Source organism: Sinocyclocheilus anshuiensis, unplaced genomic scaffold (genome assembly GCF_001515605.1).
Source record: "Sinocyclocheilus anshuiensis isolate Anshui unplaced genomic scaffold, SAMN03320099.WGS_v1.1 scaffold164, whole genome shotgun sequence".
Classification (NCBI taxonomy): Eukaryota; Metazoa; Chordata; class Actinopteri; order Cypriniformes; family Cyprinidae; genus Sinocyclocheilus; species Sinocyclocheilus anshuiensis.
The window spans coordinates 774,332-788,578 of record NW_015557128.1 but is presented as its reverse complement, the minus strand read 5'-3'; the positions used below and the strand labels follow the sequence as shown (position 1 = coordinate 788,578).

The 14,247-nt window shown below is 36.0% G+C and overlaps 1 pseudogene; it reads left to right on the top strand.

Annotated features, from left to right (window-relative positions):
- LOC107677920 (polypeptide N-acetylgalactosaminyltransferase 3-like) overlaps positions 1–14,240 on the top strand; it is a 15,470-nt pseudogene extending 1,230 nt beyond the window's left edge.
- Positions 14,241–14,247: the final 7 nt, after the last annotated feature.

Below are 14,247 nucleotides of genomic sequence, written 5' to 3'. Positions count from 1 at the left end.
TAGTACATATTTGACCCAAAGTTGGGTTGAAACAACCCAGCATTTTGTAGAGTGTTGTTTTACAAGGTGTCACACAGCACGCAATTGGTTGCCTGAAAAATGTTTTTAGTAAAGCATGCATCTAATTGTATATCATTTTTGATTTATGTTATTTTGGCCTATACAATATATGCATTCTGTTATTAAAAGAAATGCACAAACAAAAAAGTATTATGCTTCATTAAATTGTGATTTTTAAAAAGATAGACAGAGCTGTCAAGTCTAATGTTGAATGTAATCCATTGGTTAAAAGGCCCAATTATCATTTGGAAAGTTTCTGTTAAAATTCTCTCCAAGAGAATGTTGTTAAAGAAATTAAGTTCCCCAAAATGACCTCTCAAGTGAAGAATGATTTCCCAGCCACCTAAAAGAGGCTTAAATATCAAAGAAAGCATTTATGTTGGACGTTCAGAACTGGAGTTCCCAACTTTTCCGTTCTCAATCTAGTTGTCAGAAGTGTTAAAGAAATTAAGTTCCCCAAAATGACCTCTCAAGTGAAGAATGATTTCCCAGCCACCTAAAAGAGGCTTAAATATCAAAGAAAGCATTTATGTTGGACGTTCAGAACTGGAGTTCCCAACTTTTCCGTTCTCAATCTAGTTGTCAGAAGTGTTGAACTTGTTCGCGGTGCTCTGCTGCTCATATATCAGTGTCGTCTTTTTGTCCCATTCACAGGTTTGACATGCGGTGATGTTACGCACAGGGTGTGTGTCAGGTGTAGCTTTGTTTCTCACACTCTGAGTGCCGGCTTCACCTCAAAAGAATGACATTCTTCCGCAGGCTTCTGCGCAGACGACTGCACCCATGGAAGCTGGACATAGTGGCGTTGGTGTTCGTGACATTCCTGTTTCTGATGCAGCGAGAGGTGGTCAGTCAGAGCCCCCAGGACGAACCCTGGCTCAAAGGGATTGTGGAGAAACGGGACGGCGTTCTTGAGATGGTCATGGGGGCGATGAATAACGTCCGGGACGCTATGCCGAAGATGCAGATAAAAGCTCCGGTGAGGAAGCAGGATAGCCAGGGCAGTCTGGCCTGTCTGGCCGGATACTACACGGCTGCTGAGCTCCGACCGGTCCTAGAAAGGCCACCGCAAAACCCCAGCGCCCCGGGGGCTTCTGGGAAGGCTTTTCACACTGACAATCTGAGCTTGTCGGAGCAAAAAGAAAAGGAGAGGGGAGAGGAGAAGCACTGCTTTAATTTGTACGCCAGTGATCAGATCTCACTAAGCAGAGACCTCGGCCCCGATACAAGACCTCCAGAGTACGTACCACCTGTTTGCTTTAAACACCTTATCACACTTCAACAGACATCTTAAAGGAATAGTTTACCCGAAAATGAAAATTAGGTGAGAATGTTCTCACCCTCAGGCCATCCAAGATGTAAATGAGTTTGTTTGTATTGGAACAGATTTGTAGAAATGTAGCATTGCATCACTTGCTCACCTATGGATCCTCTGCAGTGAATGGGTGCCGTCAGAATGAGAGTCCAAACAGCTTATGGAAGAATAATAATGCCATATGTCATTGAAACAAAAAAGCACGTTGAATAGCACTAACTGAAAAAATAATGCATTGCATTAACAGTGTTTGCATTTTAATGCCTTGTATTTCCAGGGCTTGCATTTTTAGGTCCTGAAATGTAACATAGTTGTCTATTTAAGCTGTGAATATTTCAATTCAAAATATTTTACACACATTTTCATAATTAAAAATTCAATAATTCATATTCACCTTCCAGAATTCACTTCCAAAATATTCAATCTGTTTAAAAATACGATGTATAATATTCGACAGGCAAATTTCTGTCCATTTTATTTCACTTTCCAAATTCGCTTCCACAAATTCAGTGGTTAAAATTCGACAGAAAATTCGGCATTGCACATCCAGGAGCTGCAGGAATAGCAGTAGAGCACTGATGCATGATCTCCAGCTGCTGTCAGTCGCTCACCAGCAGGTGGCGCAAGCAGCTGTTGATGAAGACCAAAGCAACAGGTGGATTAAGTCATTCATTCACAAAAACTGATTTGCAGAAATGGAGCAAGCACTAAGTAGAAGTTTTGATTATTGGGGCCAGTATAAATATGTGGAAAAGCTGGTTGTGTGTATGTTTAATTAAACATCTTCGCTGTTTCCCGTAGCCTACATGTAAGCAGCTTTCTCTACCACAAAGGAGATTATAATGCTATTTTACCCAACGCTGATGTACAGAACTAACATTACATCTGAGGAAAACATATATTGCTTTCGGTTGCTTAGTTTCCTTTACTTGTATCATGGCTAATTAAAACTAAAAAAAGGAAAATCAAACAATTTTGCCTTTAAGTGCTGTGACAAGTCCCGGATATTCGAATGCAGTACACAACCCCTCGTCACACTCCACTGCCTTTCACACATACAGGAGAGTGTGTCTGTTATACGTGATACAACCCCAGATCACCAAGATGTCTTCTTCTGTTTCCAGGACCACATCACTGCAGATTGATGGTGCTCACTTTGGTCACCCCCTTGATGAATTCCTACTCAGAACCTATGTGCTTTAATAAAAACAAAGGGAAGCATTAAAATGTGTCTTACGATCTTAAAGCTTAGAGACTCCAATAAATACAGTATGTGCACTTATAAAGTAAATACATTTACTTACAACTTTGTCCAAGCTCTACATTGTGACAGTCATCGCCGTTATGTCTGCATAGCACTTTGATGGGTACAACTGCAAAAGCACTTGCTGCGGTCCGTCCACAAGATCGTTGAATTCTGCGCTGATCTTCAGTCATTCCAGAATACCATAAACATGAAAAGTACAGAAACGCACAACATTGTATAATAATAAAAATAAATAAATCTTTACAGAGAAAGTCACATGACAAGTTAAAGTTTCAATTAGCCCTACTTTACAATCCAGACGAGCTTTTTAAATTACATAACACATGAAATTAGAACAAAAAAAGCACATTTAACACATTTGTGTCTATCCTTATTGCAGGGCTGTTTATACAACAACATATTATTGTTACCTAGTTTTGAACGTATGTCTAAAACTATATACTTAATAACCGTATATTCACGCAGCATTACAATGGGTTCCGGTGATGGCCATTAGATAAATCAGTTTATACACAGCTCTAATAGACTATTGTGATATTTCACTATAAACTTTTGGTTGTTGGATCTTTCCTTGAGTCCTTAACTTCAATATTCTGATTTGTGTTCAGTTAACCCTTCACTGATTCATTAACATCACTATTCTGATCTGTGACAATTTTCACATGATACTGATGTTTAACTGGCTAAAACTGCACTGTGAAAGTTTTTATTTTTATATTTTAAATTTTCATGTTAGTTTTAGTTTATGTTTTTGTCATTTTCATTAGTTATTGGTTTTTTGTCTATATGGTTTTTATACATTTTTATTTCAGTTTTAGTTATTTTAGTACAAAATAAATTTAACACCGACATCTTTTGACTTCAATAATGTATTAATAAATGCTGAAATGAACATTAACTAAGAATAATAAATGTTTTAGAAGTATTTTTAATGTTAAGGTTACCTATGTTAATAATGAAACCTTTGTAAAATGTTACCATTATTTATTTATTTAGATTTTTTTATATTTTATATTTGTATTTATATTTCAGTTAATGTTTATTTTATTTCAAGTAACTTAGTTTTTTTTGTTTTGTTTTTGTCTTTAGGAAACTTAATGGCCAAACAGGGCCAATATATTGCCCAGCCCTAATCTACACATTTCACCGACATCTGTTGAATAAAGCATCCTCCACTTTCCTTCATTTCTCAGTCTCTCTCTTTTCCTCTCACAGATGCATTGAACAGACTTTCAGATGCTGTCCACCCCTGCCAACCACAAGCGTGATCATCGTCTTCCACAACGAGGCGTGGAGCACGTTACTGCGGACCGTCTACAGCGTCCTGCACAGCTCCCCTGCTCTGCTGCTCAAAGAAATCATCCTCGTGGATGACGCCAGCTCTGACGGTAACTCACCTCTAGCCTGCAGCCCCACCAGACCGTCCATGTGTTTTAATGGGTGTCCGGTTTCACTCAAGCAACCCGCTTTACTGAATTCTTATAGGCCTGCTGACACCCGGCACTCGTGAAGCAGGTTACTACAAGAAACAGAGCTGTTTGGGAATGAGTTTTGCTCAGCCGGTGAAGGGGGTCTGAGATATAGAGGGCTATCGGCGGACTCTTAAAAACCAGATCTTTGACAGGTGGACAAAGAAATGCAAAGAAGAGAATGAGCATTAGAGCAATGGCTCCCAACTGCTTTTGCATCAGAAGCCATATTTGACATTAGACCTCAAGTGGCAACTCAACACTGCACCAAAACTGCTTGGCAAAACCGTCTTTAAAATCCTATTCTGAAATTTGTTGGTGCATACATTTTTAATGGTAACACTTTACAATAAGGTTCCATTTGTTAACATTAGTTAAACAAAGATGAATAAATACTGTAACAAATGTATTGTCCATTGTAAGTCGATATTAGTTAATGCATTAACTAACATTTAATAGGACCTTATTTTAAAGTGTTACCATTTCAGTTTCTGCAATATGGATATGCATGTGATAGATGTTTCTCAGCAACTAAAACATATTATGGTTGTCACACAATTGCATTGTCTGGTTTCTTTCACCTTGTGTAGTTTTATTCATGGTTTTTGAGGATGAGGGTGTGTTGCACAATCTGCCAATGACATTTGACTAACTTTGAATGGCAAATGAGTTGGCACCAAAATACCAGTTGGGCGTAAAATTGACATCAACAACAAAAGACATATGAAGCATTTTTTCCTCTGTTTTAAATGTTAATGAGTCTATTTTGCTTTGCTAAATATGCACAATTACACTGTGGTCAAAATATTTGGAGTTGGTAAGACTTTTTATATTTTTGAAAGAGGTATCACCAAGGGTGCATTTTATTTGATCATTAAAATCAGTAATATTATCAAATATTATTGCAATTTAAACTAACTGTTTTCTATGTGAATATATTTTAAAATTACAGCATTACTCCAGTCTTCAGTGTCACATGATCCTTCAGAAATCATTCTAATATGCTGATTTGCTGCAAGAAACATTTATTATTATTATCAATGTTAAAAGCAGTTGTGCTGCTCAATACTTTTGTGGAAACCTTGACACATTTCTTTCTGGATTTTTTTGATGAATATGAATGTTCAAAAGAACAGTATTTATTTGAAATAGAATTCTTTTGTAACATTGTAAATATCCTCACTGTCACTTTTGATCAATTTAATGCATGCTTGCTGAATGAAAATAATACTTTTGAATGGTACTATATATGGTTAGTTGCATAACCACTGCATTAGATCTCACGTATCCGTTCCCCTGGTTGAATCATTCAGTGACTGAACTTTCTCGGCCGCTCGCCATGCGAGAAATGAAAGCCAGGGAATTGGCTTTCAACTCTTCTTTTAATTACACGCTCCTTCTCTCTTTCTCAAGCAATTCCAGCTTCCATTGAGAAAGACCAGTCTTGTGTGTGTAGGTCCCAACCCTCGGAGGCAGCCAAAACCTATAGGACGTCCCGCTGCGCTGCTGTGAATCATTTTAGCTGGTTTCAGCAGGCTGGGTTTTACACCTTTACTCTTAAATTAATCTGAGGAGGATAATACATATCATGTGATATCATAAATCACAGTGTCTGGGTTAGAAAAGCAACTCTTAAACTGCAGCTTCCCAAGTGACTCAAGTGATAATTTAAAGTAGTTAAACGGTCAAGAAACCCTCCCTGCTGATTAAAAAACTGCTTAGCAGCCTAAAGTGGTTAGGCTGGTCTGTTGTGATGGTTTATGGGTTTTTTTTCAGGGTCTTGTCATTTGGTCAGACTGAGAGACCAGTTTAAAGACTAACAAATCAGTTTAGACCAGTTTAAGCTTTAAGCTTCTTTTCTAGTGTAGCTATAATATTCTAACTTATAATGTAGCTTAAAGGGATAGTTCAACCGAAAATTACAATTTTGCCATCATTTACTCCCTCAAGTTGTTCCAAACCTGTATGAGTTTCTTTCAGCTGTTGAACAAAAAATAATATATTCTGAAGAATGTTGGTAACCAAACAGCTGATGGTCCCCATTGACTTCCATAGTATGGAAAAAATACTATGGAAGTCAATGGCTACCGTCAACTATTTGGTTACCAACATTCTTCAGAATATCTTCTTTTTTGTTCAACAGCTGAAAGAAACTCATACAAGTTTGGAATAACTTGAGGGTGAGTGAAATATGACCATTTTCATTTTTGGGTGAACTATTCCTTTTAGCTGTTAGATTCACTAAGTTACTGATTTAAAAAAAAATGCTAACATGTAGACTTTTGTACAGAAATCCAACTGAATCAAGTTTCAAATATTCCATTGGATTGTCCAACCCTGTTGAACCAAAACTGATTTCAGTTCGGTTTAGTGCTATGTGCGCATAAGTGACACTTTACTTTGTTTGCATCACAATTCTTAGCTAGTTACTCCTCAGTTCTGTATAATATATAATATTATGCCATAGTGCTGGTCAGTGGTTTTGCCCTGAGGGCTTCTGGGAGACTGCAGACTCATGAAAGGAGATATTTATGCTTAATGAATACGTACACACCCATATCTACTAGATTAAAGGTACTGCTTGAGCTTTGTCTCGCTCCTTTGCTAAAAGAGTATCATTATGCCTTTTATCCCAGCATACTGAATCTAAAATATCCCCTGACAGAATACTGGATCAGTTTGAAAGCAAAACATTCCGTTTAATCACACACCTTTTTAAAAGTAACACTTTCTGATTAAGTTGGAAGAACACCGATTGGCATGATTATATAAGTAAAATAAATCTGAAATGTGTTTCAAAAGCTATTGAGCAGCCTTGCCGTATACTAACCACATAGGCAGCTGCCTTCTAAGGGAACATATGCTTGATATGCTTGACATATGCTTGACTGTACATATGCTTGATACTTAATAAGCATGAAACACACACAAATAATAAATATATAATGCTGTTCAAAAGTATGGGATATTTTAATGTTTATAAAGAAGTCTCTTCTGCTCACCAAGGCTGCATTTGATCAAAAATGCAGTGAAAATTGTGATTTAAATATTTAAAATAACCGTTTTCTATTTGAATATATTTGTAATTTACTGCTGTGATGCAAAGCTGAATTTTCAGAATCATTACTCCAGTCTTCAGTGTCACATGATCCTTCAGAAATCATTCTAATATGCTGATTTGCTGCTCAAGAGACATTCCTTATTATTATCAGTACTGAAAATACTTCATATTTTTGTGGAAACCATGATACATGTTTTCTTTGATTAATAGAAACTAAAAAAAATTTTTTGAAATAGAAATATTTTGTTATATCATGACTTTACTGTCACTTTTTATCAATTTAATGCATCCTTGCTGAATACAAGTATTTATTTCTTGACCAAAAAAAAAACTAAATAACCCCAAAATATGAATATTTATAATAGCCATTTGTCTCATTTCATCCACCATCTGGATGGATTTTTAATGTATTCTGAGCTTCCCTTCTCTATGAAAGAATAAATGGCTTCGAATTTTGCGAAAAGAAAGCAACAATTATTGACTGCAAAATGCACAAACGCACATTGTTTTGGCATTTCTGTTTCTCGCAGAGCGACTAAAGGACGAACTGGATGAGTATCTGAAACAGCTGCACATTGCTCGTGTCGTCCGCCAGCAAGAACGGAAAGGCCTGATCACTCGGGGCCTCCGTAGCCTCGGGCGAAACTCTCACCTTCCTGGATGCCCACTGTAAGTCATACTGTACGAGCGACTTTCCATTTTAAAGAGCGAAGCACTCCCACTCAAATGTGCTGGATTCACATGAATAGAGTTTGTCTCTTAATAAAACACTCTTTATAACAAGCCTGTGGTCAGTTAGAGCTGGAAAGAATCTGATGCTTTTTCATTTTAGGCTTATTAAACATTGATGGTGTTTTTTAGAAACTGTTTGTGTCCTCTGCTGGTGTGGTTGACTGGGAGACGGTCAGCCAGGATGCAAAAATTGCTAAAACTGATTTAGAAGACAGTTTTATTTATGCATTAGGGCCTAATGCATAAATAAAACTGTCTTCTAAATCAGTTTTAGAAATGTTTGCATTGGGTGTTTGGAAGTGGGTACGTTAAAGTCAATGAGAGTAAGAGGTGATGGTGTAGCCTAAGGCCAGAAATGTACTCGAAGATACTTGTACAGACTTCAAAGTGATTTTATCATGCGATTCCTGCTTGGTTTGTTAAGGTGAATGTTTCCACGGATGGCTTGAGCCGCTGCTGGCCAGGATAGCAGAGAACTCCACCGCTGTAGTGAGTCCTGACATCACCACCATTGACCTGAACACATTTGAGTTCATGAAACCCTCACCGTACGGACAGCACCATAACCGGGGGAATTTCGACTGGGGCCTTTCCTTTGGCTGGGAGACTCTTCCGGATCACGAGAAACGGAGACGCAGAGATGAGACGTACCCTATTAAGTAAGGAGACGCTCAGGTTTACAATAAAAGGTTCGCCAAAAAATAAACATGCCATGACTTACATCACCATTCAAAAGTTTGGGGATTTTAATGTTTTGAAAGTCTCTTTTGCTCACTGAGGCTGTTAAAAAATATAGTAAAAATAGTAATATTGTGAAATATTATTACAAGTTAAAATAACTCTTTCCTATTGGAATATATTTTAAAATGTAATTTATTCCTGTGATGCAAAGCTGAATTTTCAGCATCATTACTCCAGTCTTCAGTGTCACATGATCCTTCAGAAATCATTCTCCATTTGTGTTCAGTGGAAGAAAAGATGTCATACAGGTTTGGAACAGCATGACTATTCCTTAAACGACTAGAGTAAATAGATTTGATAATACTCAGAATTTGCCCTCGCAGGACGCCAGCGTTCGCAGGGGGACTGTTCTCCATTTCCAGAGATTATTTCTACCATGTAGGAAGCTATGACGAGGAGATGGAGATTTGGGGAGGAGAAAATATTGAAATGTCCTTCAGGGTGAGTCAAAATTCATTTTACACACATCTATTATTTGGTCTTAGCACATGTACAGTACCAATCAAAAGTTTGTGGTTGGTAAGATGTTTTTTTTTTTTTTTAAGAAATGTATACTTTTATTCAGTAAGGATGTATGAAATTATTCAGAAGTGACAGTAATGACATTTTTAAAAATTCTATTTCAAATAAATGCTCTTTAGCATTTTCAATTCATCAAAGAATCCTGAAAAAATGTTTTACTGTTTCCAAAAAAAAAAAAATTCAGCTTTTTATCTGTCATATTGAAATGATTTCTGAAGGATCATGTGACACTGAAGACTGGAGTAATGATGCTGAAAATTCATCTTTGATCACAGGAATAAATTACATTTTAAAATATATTCAAATAGAACACAGTTATTCTAAACTGCAATAATATTTTACAATTTTACATTTTTTTCTGTATTTTTAATCAAATAAATGCAGCCTTGGTGAGCAAAAAATTAAATAAATCTTACTGACCCCAGACTTAATTTAATGAAGTAAGACTGACTTGACATGTCATGAATTAAACGCTTTTAGAGATTCACAGCAAGAAAATGATATTGATTACATTGATGTTCAAGTTCTCTTTGTTCATGTGCTTGCTTGGTAGATAAATTCACAAGTTATTTGAGAAATAATTACATTAACTGTTACATTAAGTAAAAGAAGGTTGATTTATGTGTACACTAAAAAATGCTGGGTTAAATATAACCCAGCGCTGGGTCAAAACAACCCAATAGCTGGGTTTGTCCCTTTTTAACCCAGCGCTGGGTTATATTTAACCCAGCATTTTTTAGAGTGTATGCAACTTAAATTTACATTTAAGTTACTTTTGAATGCACTTTTGTGAACATTTCTGAGTGGTAATGCAAATGAATCGTTGAGTCAGAATTTTGAATCAGTTCATTTAAATGAAATGAATAAAAATTTCCAGCTCTAATGATATTTCTGCATTAAAAGGTTAAATCAGTGACCGCATCAAAAGGAAGGGTCAGGAAAGTAGTTTAATGACACTGTCTTTATTTTAATATTTGGCCATGAAGTTTCCTAATGTCTGTGCATTGAATGAATAAAGCTTCCTTTTCTTCTCATATTAATTCACATCCTGACCTGCTGCTCTCATCCTTCAGGTGTGGCAGTGCGGCGGGCAGCTAGAAATCATCCCCTGTTCAGTCGTAGGCCACGTGTTTCGCACAAAGAGTCCACACACCTTCCCCAAAGGCACGCAGGTGATCGCTCGCAACCAGGTGCGTCTGGCTGAGGTCTGGATGGACGACTATAAAGAGATCTTCTACCGGAGGAACCAGCAGGCCGCTCAGATCGCCCAAAGAGGTACAGCTCCCAGCGTTCCTAGTCCCTCATTTTTGTACCAAAAGCAAAAATTGCAGTTACATTAAGATACTACAATAGTTTTTGGTTGAAGCTATTGTATGGCACAAAGGGTAGTGCATTGCTCCCAACATATGAAGGTCCATCTTAGATCTGTTCCCTCTCTTCTGTCCTTCTCTACTGTCCTTTCAAATAAAGGCAAAAAAATATATATAATAATAATTAATTAATTTAAAAAGCTGTTAAAATAATATATTTTTTAAAATAAATGTTTTTTTTTCATTAAACATTTTACATTATTATTATTATTAATGTATATTTATCAAATGTATAATTAAAATTATTTAAATAAATTAGACAATTAATTAAATATTTAAATAAAGCTGTATACTGAGATAATTTATTTTCTTTCATATATTCATACTTTTATTTACAAAAATAAATAAACTGCCCCCTATAGTTGTGTTATACAAATGGAATTTGCATGCATTTGTTTTTAAATAAATTTAATTATTTAAATGAATACATTAAATATTTAAATAAAGCCTTATACAGAGATATTTTAATTTAATTGACATAAATCGTTAAAACTGCCATCCTACAGTTATGTTACACAAATTGGTTTTGTCTACACTTGATTTTAAATGAATAAAATTAAATAACATTTTTTTTATTAAATAAAGCCTTTTACTGAGATAATTTAATTGATTTACTGATTTATTTTTTATTTACAGAAATAATTAAAACTGCCATCCTACAGTTGTGTTACACAAATTGGTTTTGCCTGCACTTGTTGGAATGGCATTGTGGAGTTAAGAGTTAGGAGACTAAAGGCTTTCATCGTGCTGGTCTTCTGCAATCTAAACCACAGAAATCCCTTAACATTCTCAATGTGTAGACAAGACCAGCTGCTGGTTCATAACCGTAGACCGACAGCTTTAAAGTGGAGCATCAGACAGCCTGTGGGCAGCTTTAATATGAGATTCAAAGGCAGCTTCTGTAATGAAGCTACCGTCTCTCTCCACAGCGCTCTTTTGGAGACATTTCCAAGCGGGTAGATCTCCGGGAAAAACTCCAGTGTAAGAGCTTTTCCTGGTATTTGAAGAACGTTTATCCGGAGGTCTTCATGCCCGATCTCAGTCCGCTGCAGTTTGGCGCGGTGAGTGTGTGTACAGTGGCTGGGACGTCCCTGTATTTTTCTGGTGTTTTGTCTGGCCGCTGCGGTTTCCCACCATAAAACCTTGTTTTAACAGCTTTCATGTTACGACACCACAATCCGTTCCATTTCCTCCTTCAGCCCTCCTTCTGTCTCCCTCCAGATAAAGAACGTGGGGAAGGAGGCCTGTTTGGAAGCAGGAGAGAGCAATGAGGGAGGGAAACCTCTCATTATGTACCCCTGCCACGGGATGGGAGGAAATCAGGTAATTAGAGCAAGAACAGTTTGTCCTGTGAATGAATCAATGGAATTGACCACTCTTGTTTTAAAACTGTTTTTAATACAAATAAATAATAATAATTGAAATCACGTGAAGGTGCTTTTTTATTATTTTCTTTTTCTTAAAGGAACTATTTAAAAAAATATATAAATAAAACTATAAAAATAGTCCATACAATTTATTTACTTTAATAATTAATAATAATAATAATAATTGAAATAAGATGAAGGTGCTTTTTAATTTAATTTAATTTAATTTTATTTTATATTTTATTTTATTTTATTTTATTATGAAATGGAATGGAATGGAACAATAAATAGTCCATACAATTGCTATTTATTTATTTATTGATTGATTTATTTGTTTGTTTGTTTTCCTTACAGGAACAATAAAAAAAGTAATACAAAATAGTCCATACAATTCAAGCACTATATTATATAATACATTTATTATCATTTTATATTTTATATATTATATAATATTAAATAAAAATCAGGTGAAGTTGATTAATTTTTTTGCTGTTTTTTGAACACAAGCGTCAATGATTTTTGGAATAGATTTTATTTCTAGGTGCATCTCAAATATCATTTTAATTAGTTCCCTTGATATATTTTCCAGAACCTCTCAGGAGTTTCCAGGCAAACATCTTTATCTGTTTAATGAAATGTTTTCTCGGTGGTGAAGGTCATTTCTCTCCTCTGATCGTACAGTATTTTGAGTACTCGACCCATCACGAGATCAGGCACAACATTCAGAAGGAGCTCTGTTTGCACGGGACAGACGAAGTCGTCAAATTAGAGGAGTGCCAGTATAAAGGTCACAACACCATCACAGGACCTCAGCAGAGATGGGAGCTCAGAGAGGTAGAACAACCTTTTAAAGGCCAAGCTGGAGCTCTCGCTTTCGCTTCTTCTTAATAAGCCTCTGATCTTTATAGACTCTACTCCAAAACAGCCTGAGGCTGTGCTGTGTTCCTCAACTCACCCTTCTCTAAAGCCAACATTGTCTTTAGAGACTTGCCATTCTCCTGTTCTGCTTGTTAATGCTCATTTTTATCAAAACTTAAACACTGATTTGCAATATGTCTGGCTTTGCTGCAAAAACTAGTGAGCTGGCTTGCTGTTTGCTGTCTACATAGAGCATCCAAACCATCATGTGATCTTAAAAATGACTTATTTGGAGCACCAGTGATGCAAAACTCTAGCAAGCAAACACGAATATTGAGTAAAATACATGGCAATATATATATATATATATATATATATATATATACACTACCGGTCAAAAGTTTGGGATCAGAACGATTTTTAATGTTTTTTACAGGAGTTTCTTATGCTCATTAAGGCTGCATTTATTTGATCAGAATACAGGAAAAAATGCATTAAAATATAATTTATTCCTGTGATGCAAAGCTGAATTTTCAGCATCATTACTCCAGTCTTCAGTGTCACATGATCCTTCAGAAATCATTCTAATATTCTGATGTATTATCAGTGCTGGAAACTGTTTGTGCATTTTTTGGAACCTGTGATACTTTTTTTTCAGGATTCTTTGATGAAAAAATCCTGAAAAGGATCAAACGTTTTTAGCATTTATTTAAAATAGAAATCATTTCTTATATATATATATATGTACTTATGTACATTTTCTCTAGTAATTTTCAAAATGGTTAAGAATTGTTATTTGAAAAAGTAAGTGAAATTAATTAAATATTGAATTGCAATTTCTGTATAAATTATTTAAATTGAGCTAGAAAAACAGCTACAAACAGCTATAAAATGTATGGAAATTAATTTGCCAAACGAACTGAATTTATTCAAAGTATATTTAAAATAATTTCTCTTGCTCCATCTTCAATGGTTTTTTTTCCCCACAAATATTATTGCATTACATTATGGGATCGTGTGCCAAATTTGGCCTTTTGGAACAAACCTCAGGTCTGAAGCACACCTATAATGCGTTAAAATGATACCTACATAGGCAGCTCACCTGTGTAATGTCAAAACTAGAGCAGACTAAACCAAAGCATATACTGTATCCAAAAAACAAAGAAAACAAGAGAAAAGAGCTTTGGTTAATGCATGGCTGTCTGCCTAATGCTAATTTAAGCTTGCTCATGTTTGGTTTTGTGATTTGGCTGGACTGTAGCGCTGATAGATCAGTTAAATAGGTTATTTTATTCCCTTCGCAGGATCAGCTGTTTTATAACAAGGGCTCAAAACAGTGCCTGACCGCTCGACATGAGAACCCCTCTCTAGTGCCCTGCAATCCAGCAGACAAGTACCAGCTCTGGGTCTTTACATGAATGGCGGGACCAGTGACACACACACACGCACGCACACACACACACACACACACACACACACACACAC